General features: G+C 36.4%; 1 protein-coding gene and 1 long non-coding RNA gene across 2 annotated transcripts in view; both read right to left on the reverse strand.

Annotated features, from left to right (window-relative positions):
* Window positions 1-6,967, reverse strand: part of LOC120875281 — a 137,389-nt gene extending 130,422 nt beyond the window's left edge. Inside the window, exon 1 of the transcript XR_005723908.1 lies at window positions 6,558-6,967. The gene's annotated coding sequence lies outside the window, so the exon portion shown is untranslated. The remainder of the gene's footprint in view (window positions 1-6,557) is intronic.
* An 82-nt stretch (window positions 6,968-7,049) lies between these two features.
* Window positions 7,050-14,649, reverse strand: LOC120875284. The gene is made up of 3 exons (XR_005723930.1): window positions 11,577-14,649; window positions 10,887-11,105; window positions 7,050-8,098 (listed from the first exon to the last, which is right to left on the reverse strand). It is a non-coding gene; the product is annotated as an uncharacterized LOC120875284 (long non-coding RNA).
* Window positions 14,650-17,202: the final 2,553 nt, after the last annotated feature.

Consider the following 17,202-nt stretch of genomic DNA (forward strand, 5'->3'; position numbering starts at 1 on the left):
CAGAATTGATGGTCTAACAATTCCACATCTGAAAATCTATCACAGAATTAGACCAATTTTTATATATAAAATTATATACATGACAGAATTATATGCAACAATAAAAACAAAGTTAACCTGCAATTCCAAATAAAGAAATGGAAAATTAATTATAATATGTACTTATATAGCCAGTGGAAACTGCAGATAAGTTCTATTTATTGGTTTGGAAAATTACTGCAAAATATTAAATAAAAAGTTGTAAAACAACAAATTTCATAATGATGGCATACTTATAAACTCAACATAAACTTAAATAAATTTAGACAAATTACTGGCCTCTATACCTCAAACAGTCAACTCTTATCACTCCTAGAAAGTAGGAATGTAGGATGAAGGATAAATGACTACAGTCTAAGTTGTTTAATAACCCTTCATTCTTGGATGCCCAGTTTCAACACACTAGGTATCAGGCTTGTATAGTGAGAGAGGTTGGGCAATGCAGTTAGCAGTTCCCTGATAAGACAGTGCATCTGATGTTCCAGAAGTAGACAAAACTTTCCGTAAACACAACTATCTATATTAAGCCCACTTAGGTGAACGTCAGAGTGATGTGGACTTAAAAGGAAAACCTCATGTGTTTTTTCTAGTCCAGTCCCAAAGAAGAAAATGCCAGTATAGCCAAGAAAATTATGGAACCATTTTTCTACAAGACTGCATTACCATGGCTCAAAATGTCAACACAAGGATCTGGCTCTCCTTACACAACCAGAGTTGTGATGGGATCAAGATCTTAAATTCATGTATGGGAAAGATGACAATTATGATCAAGAATCAGATCCTGTTCTAGATGAGACCTAACAGACTCAATAAAGAGGAAAACTAGAGAGGCTTTGCAGATAACACAAATATTTTAACAAGATCTTGTTTGGGACCCCTCTAAAAACTGTGAGCTTCTGATTCCAATAAGAAACAAAGAATCTTATAAATGATACCAAAACTGGCACATGGGAGGCACTGGGCTGGAGAGAAAGCCTGGCTATCACCTGGGACAAGACTAAGGTGTCCATAGGGTTGCATTAATTACATTTATCAGACACAAATCTCACGTTTGTAAAGTAAAACATGGATAAAAAAATCCAACGATGTAAATACAACAATAAAGAAAAACACGAGATAAATTCAGAGCACAGAGAAGTACAAACAACACTTCAGGCAGTTACTTCTCAAAAGCATGGCAATTCTCTTCCTGAGTATACATATATAAAATTGTGCCCTTTGGGATACAAAGATGCAATAATGTCCAAAGGGGGGAAATAATGACAACATGTGGGTGCTGTGGATGGAACCACTGCAGAAGATATCTATGATCCTCTTGTCCACAAGTTCACCACCTGGGAGAGTAGAGAGGGAGAGACTGCAAATGAAAATAAACATCAGGTTATCACACAGCTAGGCCTCATGACAGAGGAGTATCATCTTTATGTCAAGATTTAGCTGGTACTCCATGGAAAACAACTCCCATCATCCTAACTACAAAAATTTATCTCCTGGCTACAAATACCAGGTATAAGTACAAAAATGATGAAACTGTAGTTTTTTCCTCAACTCATTTACTGAGACCCTGGTACCATCTTGTATTCAAAATTATTTCCATGCCATTCAACCACACATGTATTCTTTGAAATATCATTTCCAATATAACTTCTTACTGCTAATTTATAGACCAGTTCAGAGTTAAAAATAAAATAAAAAGACAATGGCACAACCAAAAGGTAATAATGTGCTCTATGAATTCCTTAGTATTTCATGGAAATCTCTCCAAAATCAAAACCCATTATCAAAATATCCACATTCTCCCTGCTGGTGCAACTTCTGATGGTCGTAACTGCAAGGAAACTCTTTGTATTTTAACTAGTGACTTCATTAAGTGTTTTTCACTAACAAGAGACAACTCAAAAATCTGACGTTAAACTCAAAAAATCACAAAGATCACTCACACCTAGAGCCAGACATCCTGGAATGTGAAGTCAAGTGGGCCTTAGAAAGCATCACAACAAACAAAGCTAGTGGAGGTGATGGAATTCCAGTTGAGCTATTTCAAATCCTGAAAGATGACGCTGTGAAAGTGCTGCACTCAATATACCCGACAATTTGAAAACCTCAGCAGTTCCCACAGGACTGGAAAACGTCAGTTTTCATTCCAATTCCAAAGAAAGGCAATGCCAAAGAATGCTCTAACTACTGCACAATTGCGCTCACTTAACACCCTAGTAAAGTAATGCTTAAAATTATCCAAGCCAGGCTTCAGCAATACGTCAACCATGAACTTGGTTTTAGGAAAGGCAGAGGAACCAGAGAACAAATTGCCAACATCCACTGGATCATGGAAACAGCAAGAGAGTTCCAGAAAAACATTGCTGCTTTATTGACTATGCCAAAGCCTTTGACTGTGTGGATCACAATAAACTGTGGAAAACTGTGAAAGAGATGGGAATACCAGACCACCTCACCTGCCTCTTGAGAAACCTATATGCAGGTCAGGAAGCAACAGTTAGCACTGGACATGAACAACAAACAGGTTACAAACAGGAAAACGAGTACATCAAGGCTGTATATTGTCACCCTGCTTATTTAACTTCTATGCAGAGTACATCATGAGAAACGCTGGGCTGGAGGAAGCACAAGCTGGAATCAAGATTGCCGGGAGAAATATCAATAACCTCAGATATGCAGATGACACCACCCTTATGGCAGAAAATGAAGAGGAACTAAAAAGCCTCTTGATGAAAATGGAAGAGGAGAGTGAAAAAGTTGGCTTAAAGTTCAACATTCAGAAAATAAAGATCATGGCATCTGGTCCCATCACTTCATGGGAAATAGAAGGGGAAACAGTGGAAACAGTGTCAGACTTTATTTTTCTGGGTTAAAAAATCACTGCAGATGGTGACTGCAGCCAGGAAATTAAGACGCTTATTCCTTGGAAGGAAAGTTATGACCAACCTAGATGGCATATTAAAAAGCAGAGATGTTATTTTGCCAACAAAGGTCCGTCTAGTCAAGGCTATGGTGTTTCCAGTGGTCATGTATGGATGTGAGAGTTGGACTGTGAAGAAAGCTGAGCACCGAAGAATTGATGCTTTTGAACTGTGGGGTTGGAGAAGACTCTTGAGAGTCCCTTGGACTGCAAGGAGATCCAACCAGTCCATCCTAAAGGAGACCAGTCCTGGGTGTTTATTGGAAAGACTGATGCTGAGGCTGAAATTCCAATACTTTGGCCACCTCAAGCGAAGAGTTGACTCATTGGTAAAGACTCTGATGCTCAGAGGGTTTGGCAGCAGGAGAGGGGGACAATGGAGGATGAGATGGCTGGATGGCATCACCGACTCGATGGACATGAGTTTGAGTGGACTCCAGGAGTTGGTGATGGACAGGGACGCCTGGCATGCTGTGATTCACGGGGTCGCAAAGAGTCAGACACAAGTGAGCAACTGAACTGAGCTGAAATAAATTAATAAATTTGCCAAACTAAGCTAAAAGTAGCCTAGATAAAAATGCATTCCCAGTTTAGATTCAGATTTCTTCCAACTATCATAGTTATCTTTGGAACAAGTAATAAATTTACATGGGGATTTATTTTAAATATATTAAAGGATTCTAGTGAATACTAGGGATATGAAATTGTAGTTATTTAAAAATGTGTTCTGTACACATACATAGGGCCAAAGTATCGCTGTATTTCTAATTTTCAAAATTTGGCAATGTTCTGATAACTATTAGTTCTAGTTGCTAAATATGTGAAAGTTTATTATGCTCTCTTCTGTCTTTGAAACTTTTTATAACAAAAACTGGATAGTTCTCAAAAAGCTACCCACGGAATTACCATGACTCCTAGCAATTTTAGTTCTAAGTATCTACTCAAAAGATATGAAAACAGAGATTCAGACATTTCTATACCAGTGTTCATAGAATCATTGTTCCATGTGGATAGCCACTAGCCCTGTTATTCAAAGTAAAAGAGCAGAAACACCCAAGTTCATCAACAGAAAATATGTGGTTTACCCACAGAAAGCCATAAAAAGAAAATGAAGTTCTGATACATATCTTGCTCTCAAATCTTATTTCCCTTAAGGAACCAGGGATCCTAGGAGAAATGGTGGGTTTCACACCAGGGTTAAGATTAGAACAAAATGAACCTGGATACTGTTACTAGAGAAAGGATAGGGACATGTTGAAAAGACAGAGGCCAAATGTGGGATAATTCAGGAAAAAAAAAAAAAGTAGTGTAGTGGAGATCCATCTTTATCTATAGGGTAAAGAAAATATCCATGAGTCTACACTGAAATGAACTGAAAAACTGAATGGGGGAGAATGGACAACTCCCAATCAGACAACTTCACATAATAAAATGTAGGCACAGAGGAAACCGGAACTGAACAACATGTGTACCCCAATGTTCATCACAGCACTGTTTACAACAGCCAAGACATGAAAGCAACCTAGATGTCCAACAGCAGACGAATGGATAAGACTGTTGTTGTATGTATACACAATGAAATATTACTCAGCTATTAAAAGGAACACATTTGAATCAGTTCTAATTGAGGTGGATGAAACTGGAGCCTATTATACAGAATGAAGTCAGAAAGAAAAACACCAATACAGTATACTAACACATATATATATGGAATTTAGAAAGATGGTAACAATGACCCTATATGCAAGACAGCAAAAGAGACACAGATGTAAAGAACAGTCTTTTTGGATTCTGTGGGAGAAGGCGAGGGTGAGATGATTTGAGAGGGTAGCATTGAAATGTGTATATTACCATATGTGAAGTGGATCGCTGGTCCAGGGTTGATGCATGAGACAGGGTGCTCAGGGCTGGTGCAATGGGATGACCAGAGGGATGCGATGGGGAGGGAGGTGGGAAAGGGGGCTCAGGATGGGGACACATGTACACCCATGGCTGATTCATGTCAATGTATGGTAAGAACCACTACATTACTGTAAAGTAGTTAGCCTCCAATTAAAATAAATAAATTAAAAAAATAAAATTAAAATGTAGACTTGACATTTTCTTAAAATTATGATTTGACAAGAAACTTCAATATACACTAAAATTAGCATATCAAAGTATAAGAGTACTGGCATTATCTTTCACAAAAGATACTTATTAATTACAACAGTAAGTAAGCAAAGCTACATCACTAGTCATAAGGCACTATCAACATTTGTTGTTGGTTAGAACATCTGATTCTCTTGTGACTCCATGGACTGTAGCCCACCAAGCTCCTGTCCATTGGATTTCTTCAGCAAGAATACTGGAGTGGGGTGCCATGCCTTCCTTCAGGGGGTCTCCTAATTGGCAGGCAGATTCTTTACCACTGAGCCACTAGGGAAGCCCACTGTCAACATTATATGATCCCTAATGATTTCCTTGGAGAAGGAAATGGCAACCCACTCCAGTGTTCTTGCCTGGAGAATCCCAGGGACGGGGGAGCCTGGTGGGAGGCTGTGGGGTCCCACAGAGTTGGACACGACTGAAGCAACTTAGCAGCTAGCAGCAGCAAGCAGTGAACTGAGAACTACATCACTTCCATAGTATTTTTGCCAAGTGTATAATTTCAAACTCAAAGGAAAGAAAAAAAAAGCACACAAACCCAGATGCACGTGGTTCAGGTATTTTGTAGTTTCTCCAAGTGTTAAAAATCAATTAAATCAAACTAAACAGCCATCCAAAATGAGAGATTAAGCAGATTTCGACAACTACATGCAATGTTGGATACCACTTCAGATGTATAAAATTATCAGTTGATAATTGCACATCAATAGACATTTACTGTTTTTTATAACTGTATACTGCAATGAAAGATGTTTAGATAAGTAATTGGAAAATATTAAAAACACAAACGAACAACAACAAAAGCCTATGTAGTACCAAAGCAACATTCGTGGAAGTGTTAAGTCATGTATCAACATAGAATTAGAAACTACCTAAGGCTAGTAGTTCCTGTTTCCAGTCTACATGAAAACACACTCAGAACAGTTTTGACAGAGCTAGTAAAGCAAACACAAAATAAAGTTCTGTGTTTAGGACTATCTTCTCAGAAAGTGTCAATAAAATAATGATGGCTATAATAGGGGAGAGATAATATAAAAATAAACAAATTGTAGTTCACATATTCATTGGATACAAAAATTTTCATTTTTAGAAAAATTCAGTTCTTTTATCTTAATTAATAATTAAAATGGCAAATATCAACTTGAAAACAAAAGACATTTTATTAAACCTGTCACCAAATTTGATAAAAATTCTTAATTAAAAGGAGAAAAAGTTCGTAAGATGATCTGTATTTAAAAATTAAAGAAAATCATAATGAGTTTCAATGAAATTGTATTTAAAAAATATTAAAGCTGATTTACATATATTAATATGAAAAAAAAAACTAGTTTTGCAATCCCTATCACTACAGTAACAAAACTATGAAATGCTTGGGAATGAATTTTAAAAAGAAAAGCTAAACTAGCAGTATTCCAACATAACAATTTGATTTTAGAAAAATATAAAGACATACCTGGTTGTTTGACAGGAAGACTCAAAGAGATCTAGTCTCTCCTAATTAATCTATTAAATTGTTGCAAATGAAATAAAAACTGCATTATTTTTTCCAACTTGCAAAGTAATGTTAAGCATCAATTGAGAGAAAAAATGCAAGTGTAGACAGGGAATATTCTGAAAAAGAAGAGAAATGAGATAGAGCTCAATGGAATAGAAAAGATTCATCAGTAATTTTAAAGTAACAATAGAAAGTAAGGCAGACAAATAAATGGAAATTCAATCAATTATATGTCAGAATTTCTATGATTATGGTAGAAGTGAAGATGAGTGGTAATTACCTAAGTCAAGGTAAACAATTTGAATATGTAATGCTTTAAAACCACAGTAAGGATAAATGAAAGAGAAATAAAATGGCAAAACATCTGATGAAAAAAAAACACAGATGAAGAAATGATACTAATACAAACGTGTTTTAAAGAAAAACACAAAACTCAAAAGGCATAAAACATAGTTTGATTATATTTTAATACACAACCAAAATACAAAACAAAGTAAATTGACAGCAATAAAATATGGTATTTCATTTGCACTACACTAAGACATTGATATACCAAGGAAAATGAAAGGGAAAAAAAAACAGAGCAAAATGAAATAATATAAGACTGGTAAGGACTAAGCATATATGAAAATGACAGACTCAACAATAACAGAAGAAAAGGCAATTTCTTTGTAACATCATATTGCCAAAGAATAAAAATGTAACATTTATACAGTTTTAGGAAATATATCCATATAAACACTTGTAGATAAGATTGATGAAATCCTGTCTATATAATAGAGGAAAATCTATTTTACTTTGGACTCGAAACTATAAATTTTGGGTATCCTTAGTCTTCACAGTTTCATTGGAATTATTTCAACAAATTAGTTGGATAAATTTACAATTATTATATAAACAATGCTTACTGCATAGAAAAATCTGTGGCTAGTATATACAGATCCCCCCAAATGCCATGAGTATTAACTGATCAATAAACCCATAAGATATGCACAAAATTTCATCAATAAGTAGATAACATAGACAGAGGTGGCAGAATCAGAGGAGGAAAAACAGCATTTAAGAAGTAAAATGTTACACTTAAAATTTTCCATATCCTTTGAAATCTTGAAAATTGTGATTTTTTATGAATCGATTTTAAATTTCCCTGTGATAAATGAAAAATTTAAATATATGCACTAATACTTTTGGGAGCAATGAAATGAAGCTTTGACATTACAAGGTCCTGAGCATAACAATGTCTCCATCATTCAAGCTCCTGAGATTCAGTCCAAAAGCAACAATGAAAACAGTCCACATGCCTGGTTACAATTCTCTCCAATATCACCCTTTTAATTTGAGCCTTCTCAGCCTGTTTTTCTGATCTACAGGAGTGTCTGTTGCAATACAATAATGAGGAATTGCCATACATTATGAAGACTATTTTTTGGTTTTATGGAAGATGGTGGCAGAATCAATGGTATCAGTTTTCCTATGTAGTCATCACTTGAGAGGACACACTGGGGAAAAAAAAGGGTAAAGATTAGTAGCATACGTCATTTCATTACATAAAATGAAATGCAATAAATAGCTATTCTAACATGAAAAAACAAGTGAATCAAAATTTGCTTTGGAATTCTTTTAACAATGAGAAAACCAGGTATTGGTATTCTTATATCTTGCTTCTTATATCTTATGAACTGATGCTTTGAACTTTCTCCTCACATTGTCTATGTCTCCTTTTTATTACTCTTTCATCTCCAGATCACTCACTCATGGTATCATACAATCTACATGGCTTTCTGTATGAGAAACATACCAATACCTAAAACTGCAATGAAAATAACCAACAAACTTAGTCCATTTAATAAGAAAAATAGTAACTATATTAAAGATATAGAGGCTACAAAGGAACTTAGGAAACCATTTAGTTCCTAATGCACTATAGGCCCCATCAAAATTGCTGAGCAGGCACCTCTCAAAAAACCATTAATCTCCTCTTTGAAAAATTGAAAGACAATGAAAGGACAATGGCTCTGTCATGTCTGACTCTGTGACTCCATGGACTATACAGTCAATGGAATTCTCCAGGCCAGAATACTGGAGTGGGTAGCCTCTCTCTCTCCAGAGGATCTTCCCAACCCAGGTATCAAACCCAGGTCTCCTGCAATGCAGGTGGATTTTTTACCAGCTGAGCCACAAGGGAAGGCCAAGAATACTGAAGGGGATAACCTATCCCTTCTCCAGTGGATCTTCTTTACCAACTGAGCTATGAGGGAAGCCTGTAATCGTCTCTTAAGTTATGATTTATCCCTGAGGAAAAAGGAAACATTTTCTGAATAAAACCTTTACTTTCAAGGTTATCCCATGGACAGCAGGTAGGCAATAAGGCTCTCTGAGAAAGAATGTTTAAGGAATTTGTCAGGATTCAGTTCTTGCCAGCACATCCCATGAAGTAATCCTACAGCAAGGTAGAACGGGAAATGAAGGAAAAGCTCCTACAGTGTCAAGGGCAGGAATTCAGCATCTGTTGCATTACTGACTTCATCAACAACTATCCCCTCATTCTTCCTATAGTTCCACAGCTTCAGGAGTTCTAAGAGTCTACATTTTGGTATCTACACACTGGACCTGAATCTTTTCTATTTTGCATTTCCCAAGTGACTTAATCCAAAAATTTTTTTTTCTAATTTTTTATCTTTTGCCTAATTAACTCCCCAAATCACAAAACAATTCAGTATGACTTTACGTCAGGCAATGAGTAAAATATTTGCCAAAAATTATCTAAAAAGAGATTCTGAGTGTGAGAAAAGTGGAATTCTGAAAATCAAGGACCCCTTCAAACATAATACAAAAAACTACTGAAGCTCCACATCTGTAGCTCTTAACCTACTGTACTGTCTTCAAGCTCTCTGTGCCTGCAGTCACTTTGGCACTATCCCACCACGCTATGAGATTCTGGCTGGCCGTATGACAAGGTTGCTGCTGCTGCCGCCAAGTCGCTTCAGTCGTGTCCGACGCTGTGCAACCCCAGACGGCAGCTCACCAGGCTACCCCGTCCCTGGGATTCTCCAGGCAAAAACACTGGAGTGGGTTGCCATTTCCTTCTCCAATGCATGAAAGTGAAAAGTGAAAGTGAAGTCGCTTAGTCGTGTCCAACTCTTAGCGACCCCATGGACTGCAGCCTTCCAGGCTCCTCTGTCCATGGGATTTTCCAGGCAAGAGTATTGGAGTGGGGTGCCATTGACTTCTCCATGACAAGGTTAGCCAACAGAATATGGCAGAAATGATGTTACATGACCTCTGAAACTAAATCAAAAAAGGCCATGCCACTTCCAACACTTATTTTTATGATTCAAGTGAGAACCTGACTGTGTGATGGTTAAAAGCCTTTTAGCTAAGCCCAACCTTCCAAGTCATCTAAAACCAGTGCCAGATGTGAGTGAAAAAGTATCCAGGAGACTCTAGTGGTTTGAATCACTCTCAACCATTGAACTGGGTCTTCCCAGTTGATTTCACATACATTCTGGCACTCTCAGAAATCTTCACCCACAGAATCTGTAGAAATAGCACAATAATGTATTATATATTAACCAAGTTTAGGATAATTTGTTACCTATATGTTATCTGAACAATAAACACTAGCTGCCACCAAAATTCCATCAAACTTAAGAAAAGTAGAATATCAGTTCCTGTGTAACCAAAGTTCCCTGCCCTCAATCAAATAAGCATGCAGACTGCCCTTACAATCACTATCACCAAGGGGTTTTCCTGAGCCTAGTGATGGGAGTGAAGAATACCTAGAATGAGCAATAATGCAACTGGTCTGGTGACAACAATTACTGAGATTAAAACAAAGATGGCAAAGTATCTTTTCTTGAACTACTACCTCCATACAGGGAAAAACAAGAAACATAATATGGTAAAGCACATAGCAATTCTGACCAAACACTGAAGCAGCAGGTTAAGTGGAGGCTAATGTTGAACAAACACTTAGAAACAGTTCTTCATTTATCAATCCTGTAGCTGATTAAACTGTCCAACATGACTTTACTACTACTATTATTCTATATTAGCACCTTTCTTAGGCTGCCATGAACCTCTACCATTATCCTACCACCAAACTACACATGCAAAAATAGCTGGTCTATTCCCTAATTTAGAATTAGTACAATATTGATCATCATTTGTTTTGCAATGTTAGTTATAGTGTTTGGTGTTAAATTAATTAAAGGCAGGCCATCGCCTACAGTATTCATGGACTCCATCTTTAACACAATTATATTTTTAAGTAACTGGCTTACTTACTGATTCTCAGGAATATCTGCTAATTCCAAGTCTGCACCAGTGTTATTTTCCTGAGCCTAGCCAAAATCTTGTCCTAATACAGCGTTTCTTGATCCAGAACCGTCTTACTTGTGGTTTACAGTTGAGATTTATAAATTAAGGAACTCCACTGGAATGTTCCGATGATCTCATATATCCTCAGATTATCTTCATGTTATGTTTTTCTTTCACCATATTTACCTGAGAAGCAAGTATACAATAAAGCCAAGGTCAGATACAAATGAAACTCCAGGAGACACTGATTATGATGCCTTTAGAAGTGACAGGAATAGTGAATGCAAATTAAAAAACTAGCAGATAAGACTAGCCCAAACAGAATTTTTTTTTTTTACTTATACCTTCTCAGAGTACTTTCAGCATGAATGTTGAGACTACTGAAATTTTTCATGCTGATTCTGAATAATCTAAAAAGCCATAAAAACCTATGATCAATCCATTCAACAGATTCAAACTACTGTAAAAGAAAATAATCCATTCTCCAATTAGGCCCATTAATTAAGAGTAATTCCGAAGCTATTTCAAGAGACTTTCCTTCAACAATTAGCCACAAATATGGCACTGTCTTATAAAATTACCCTTTATAGAAACTTTCAATGACTACTTTTATCATTCATGTGTTTGTCAACCCAAATATAACTGTATAGCACCTACCTGAAATCCCATCTTCTCCCTTCTTTCCGAGGGTAATCAAATATTCTTTAATTCACTGTTTAAAACTCTCTGCCGCACTAGTATCTAAGTCACACGCTCTTCATGATCACTCAAAAACTATGCGTAACAGTCGCTGGGAATACAAAGCTGGATACAACAGCCCAACACTCCAAAAATGTCAACAGGTAACAATGAAGACGAGTACAAACTGGCTGTATCCTTTAAGTTCCTTCGGTTGTTAGATGTTGCTTTCAAAATACATTTAAAAATTTAAAGGCAGTAAATAGCAGCTGTCCCTTTTTTCCTGGTATGTTTATACAGTAACGTTAAATTTTCGCTATGATTTTCCAGACAACTTTCTATTCCATAATTCACATCTGCACTTTTACATTGTCATGTAGCAACATATGTTTTAGTACTGAACTTACACATGTGCAAAAGTTTCAAAAAGAATGCTAAAATATCACCAATATGGTTAACACTACTGAGTAAGCATTATTTAACTCTATTATGTCAGAATAAACCCACTCCTTAGGAATAGTAACCATTAATATTTCAAATAGAAAAAAACAGAGGCATATGGACATATCTCAGCATACACATTTAGTTGTTATCTGTTCAAAAATGACATTTAAAAGAATCAACTTAAAACATTCAATATCAGAATACTTTTTCAGTATTTGAATGACAGTCATACAAATAAGCTATCATTACAATTCTTCTTTTAATGATGCATATTTCAGACATTCAAATTGTGTTACAATCTCTAACATATTTTCTTCTTTATGAATTTGAGAACAGTAACAGGTAAAATCCCATCAGCAAGTTTTATCATTTCAAATGTTTTACATATTCAAATTTTGATTGTCATTGCCAAACTGCTACAAAAAATATGATATACAAATGATACCTCTAACAAATTTTCATTATGTACATTATAAGCAATTGAGAATACTCCTGACATTTGTTACTGATTATAATATACAAATTTAACTACCCACCAGAAAACTTTCAAAAGCTCTCAGAAAAAAACCTCAAAATCACAGAAATTCTGTTCTCACAGAAGTATAAATAGAAACATTAACATCTGTTTAGATATAAATGAAGCAGGTTTCTACACAGTTAAGCTTATAACTGAAATTCCATTTCCATTTTTTCCCTAAAAAGAAAAAAAGTAAAGCAATGAATAGATGTTTAAAAAGAAATTATCCTATCTATATCCCTAAAACCAATTTTACATGTGTATGTATATACATTTACAGTATGTTTGTATATGGATATAAATTCTCAACCAGTATGTTTATATACTATAGCAAAATAACCATTACTTTATGTTAGCTTTGAAAATAGTTATGACTTACATGCCAATTCCCTTTTAATGTCTTCCTTTCTTCCTATAGATAAAGATAAAATCCTCTGGTCATTTTTCTTTGTTAAAGTGTACAATCTAATCTTTTCCTATGAGAATCTAACAATCTGAAGACATGGAGACAATCTAAGTATTCCTATGCCCAAAAACTCACTGCATAAACACCAACTGTAATGACAGACCCAAAATGGAAGAGCAGATGGTCAGGGGCTCATCTTCTCCTCTGAACTCCAAAATTACAACTTGCTACTGGACAACCATTGACAGGAGAATGAAGGATCCCACCAAAAAGGGAAACTCCACATCCAAGGGCAAAGGAGAAGCTCCAGCAAGATGGATGGAGGGGCGAAATTGCATTTAGACTCAAACCCCATACCTGCCAGAGATGCTCAAAGGGCTCAAACAAAACCTTGGGCTCACCAAGGATGCCAGAGTCTGAGCCAGACCTGCCTTTGAGTTTGAGTGTCTCCTGTGGAGGCATGGATCAGCAGGGGCCTACCGCTGGGGCAGGGGCTCTGGATTCAGCAGATCAGGGTATAGCATAAGCACTTGTGGAGGAGGTTACTATTAACCCCACAACAGAGCCGCCAGAACTTACACAGGACTGGAAAAACAGACTCTTGGAGGGCACAAAGAAAACCTTGTGTGCACCAGGACCCAAGAGAAATGAGCAGTGCCCCCAGAAGAGACTGACTCAGACGTGCTGGTGAGTGTCCAGGAGTCTCCCGTGGACACCTGGGTCAGCAGTGGCCTGCTACAGGGTTGGGGCACTGAGTAAAGCAGTGTGTGCACAGGAACTTTTGAAGGAGGTTGCCATTATCTTCATTACATCCACCATAGTTTGGCCTCAACTCAAACAACAGAGAGGTAACACAGCCCCACCCATCAACAGAAAATCAGATTAAAGATGGACTGCATATGGCCCAGCCCATCAGAACAAGACCCAGTTTCCTCCTCAGTCAGCCTCTCCCATCAGGAAGCTTCCATAAGCCTCTTATCCTTCTCTATCAGAGGGCAAACAGAATGAAAACCACAATCACAGAAAACTAATCACATGGACCACAGCCTTGTCTAACTCAATGAAACCACGAGCCATGCTGTGTAGGGCCACCCAAGATGGATGGGTCATGGTGGAGAGTTATGGAAAAACGTGCTCCACTGTAGAAGTAAAAAGCAACAGTTAGAACTGGACATGAAACAACAGACTGGTTCCAAATAGGAAAAGGAGTACGTTAAGGCTGTATACTGTTACCCTGCTTATTTAACTTATATGCACAGTACATTATGAGAAACGCTGGGCTGGAGGAAGCACAAGCTGGAATCGAGATTGCTGGGAGAAATATCAAGAACCTCAGGTATGCAGATGACACCACCCTTAGGGCAGAAAGCAAAGCGGAACTAAAGAGCCTCTTGATGAAAGTGAAAGAGGAGAGTGAAAAAGCTGGCTTCAAACTGAACATTCAGAAACTGCAATCATGGCATCTGGTCCCATCACTTCATGGCAGATAGATGGGGAAACAGTGGAAACTGGCTGACTTTATTTTTCTGGGCTCCAAATTCACTGCAGATGGTGATTGCAGCCATGAAGTTAAAAGACGCTTGCTCCTTGGAAGAAAAGTCATGACCAACCAAGACAGCATATTGAAGAGCAGAAACATTACTTTGCCAACAAAAGTCCTTTCTAATCAAAGCTATGGTTTTCCCAGTAGTCATGTATGGATTTGAGTTGGACTATAAAGAAAGCTGAGCACCAAAGAATTGATGCTTTAGAACTGTGGTGTTGGAGGAGACTCTTCAAGAGTCCCTTGGACTCCAAGGAGATCCAACCAGTCCATCCTAAAGGAAATCAGTCCTGAATATGCATTCGAAGGACTGGTGCTGAAGCCGAAACTCCAATACTTTGGCTCCTGATGCGAAGAACTGACTCATCTGAAAAGACCCTGATGCTGGGAAAGACTGAAGGTGGGAGAAGGGAATTAAAGAGGATGAGATGGTTGGATGGCATCACCAACTCAATGGACATGAGTTTGAGTAAATTCCAGGAGTTGGTATTGGACAGGGAAGCCTGAAACGCTGCAGTCCATGGGGTCGCAAAGGGTCGGACATGACTGAGCGACTGAACTGAACACCAAAATATTACACAGTCCTAAAAGCCAATTATGAGTTCTATTACACTAATACATTCATAGAAGCCACCTCGTGATATTTTGAGATATTTACAAATTTATACTTAGTGAAATCCCATGGGTCTAGAAAACCTAGATTTTTTAATGATTCTTTTACTGCTATTTACAATGTTGTCTTGTATGTTGTCATGCATTCCAATTAAATACAACACTGTATAATTCAAAGACAATAAAATCTTATAAGACACATTTCCTTTGATTAAAATATATAATACCCTATCAGCAGTACAACTACAAATTACGACTTAACTTTTTTAATGTACTAAAATCTAAGCACTAAAAATATAAAACTTTCTTTTAGATAAGAATCCAAAAATGAAAAAGTACCATTTTAACTCTTGCTTTTCCATAACTCAGAAAGCAGATCCCTAAACAGGTATATAGCTCAAGAAACCCACAACAGCATCAATTTCACTGCTGAGATTTCTAAAGAAAACAGTGGAACTTTACAATGAATTATTTACAAAATTATACTTTATGAGACTCTATACATCTAGAAAATCTAGATGTTAAAAATTAAAACCTTATATCTGCCTATTTACAAAGCTGTCTTGAATATTGTCATGCAACCAAGGGAACACATACAGAACTGTGTATTGTTCCAAGAGGTAGTATAAAATTTATTTGACAAAGTCATATTTTAATTTGAATGTTAAGAGGAAAAAAATAAAGATAAAAAATGTAAGAAAGGTGAGTAGAGCACAGAGGTTTTTTAGGGCCATTACAATAGGAAGATGATAATACATGTCATTATACATTTTTCCAAACCCAAAGAATGTGCAAGAGCAAGAGTTAACCATAATGTGTACAAACTACTGACACTGGGTGATTGTGTCAATGTGGGCTCGTCAATTTTAACAAATGTACAACTCTCATAGAGGATTTGATAATGGAGGTGGATTTTCATACATGTACTAGGTTGATAATGGGGGGAATTATGCAAGTGTTCAGGCAGAGGGTACATGGGAAATCTTTTGTGCCTTCAAGTTTTCTGTGAACCTGAAACTTCTCTTAATAAAAATTATATAAATGAAATATATCAGGAATCTTGGTTTGAATTAGATATACCAAAAGAATTTACATGGTGTAAGTTTTAAATATACGTACTTGATACAATGGCCAATTCTCCTTCTATATGAGAACAGGGTAAATGTGTGATCTTGTCAGTGTTTCCACTTAACAACCAAAGTAATATATGATAACTTTTTCATAGCTCCAAGGGCCTGTTTGTCAACTTCATTGCTATGTTGATTTTAAAAGATAATACTAACACATTTACAATGAAATAGTTATAAAGTTAAACTTTTTAGATTCTGAATACATTTAGAAATATTACATGTTTAAAACTAAATATTACTTTTGCTCCTATTTACAGAATTGTTTTGGCTATTGTCATGTTAGCAAGTGAACAAACATTTCTATAAAATTTTCTTTAGGAAAATGAATTCCATCAGGAACCTTAGCACATCTGGGAAAATAAGTTACACATACCTGTCCCACAATTAGAGGTAAAATTATATAAGAAATGCCTGTATCTAGAAAGAACACATGTTTTTAAATGCATACACAGCATTCTAAAAATCACTCAAGAACAGTGAGACTTAATGTACCATTCCATTTCAACAAGCGTACAGCTTATGTGCTATGAATCTTAGGTAAATATGTATTCAAAACTATGACAGAAATTTGTGAACATCTAGTGTTATATGGATAAAAAACAGAAATCTGATCACAGGCACACAACCACCTAATAATACTGTCCCCCCATATAGATTAAGTATAAACACATAATGGTCATGCAACACTTCTCTTCATAATATATATTTTTCACCATTAGTTTAACATTAATATATTGATTTCATGTGTGTGTGTGTATGTGTGTGTGTGCGTGCATGTGGTTTCAGAACACCTAGGAACTTGTTAAAGAAGAGCTTGCTTGTTAGACAAGTATGGAATGTGTCTTTACTCTGTTCCAATATTTAAAACTCAAAATTTAGATGGAAAGGAAAAATATACAAGTCTATATATTTAAAAATATGAATGATAATTTCTACACGCTAACAAATAATGT

Source organism: Oryx dammah, unplaced genomic scaffold, assembly GCF_014754425.2.
Source record: "Oryx dammah isolate SB20612 unplaced genomic scaffold, SCBI_Odam_1.1 HiC_scaffold_16, whole genome shotgun sequence".
In the NCBI taxonomy this organism is placed as follows: Eukaryota; Metazoa; Chordata; class Mammalia; order Artiodactyla; family Bovidae; genus Oryx; species Oryx dammah.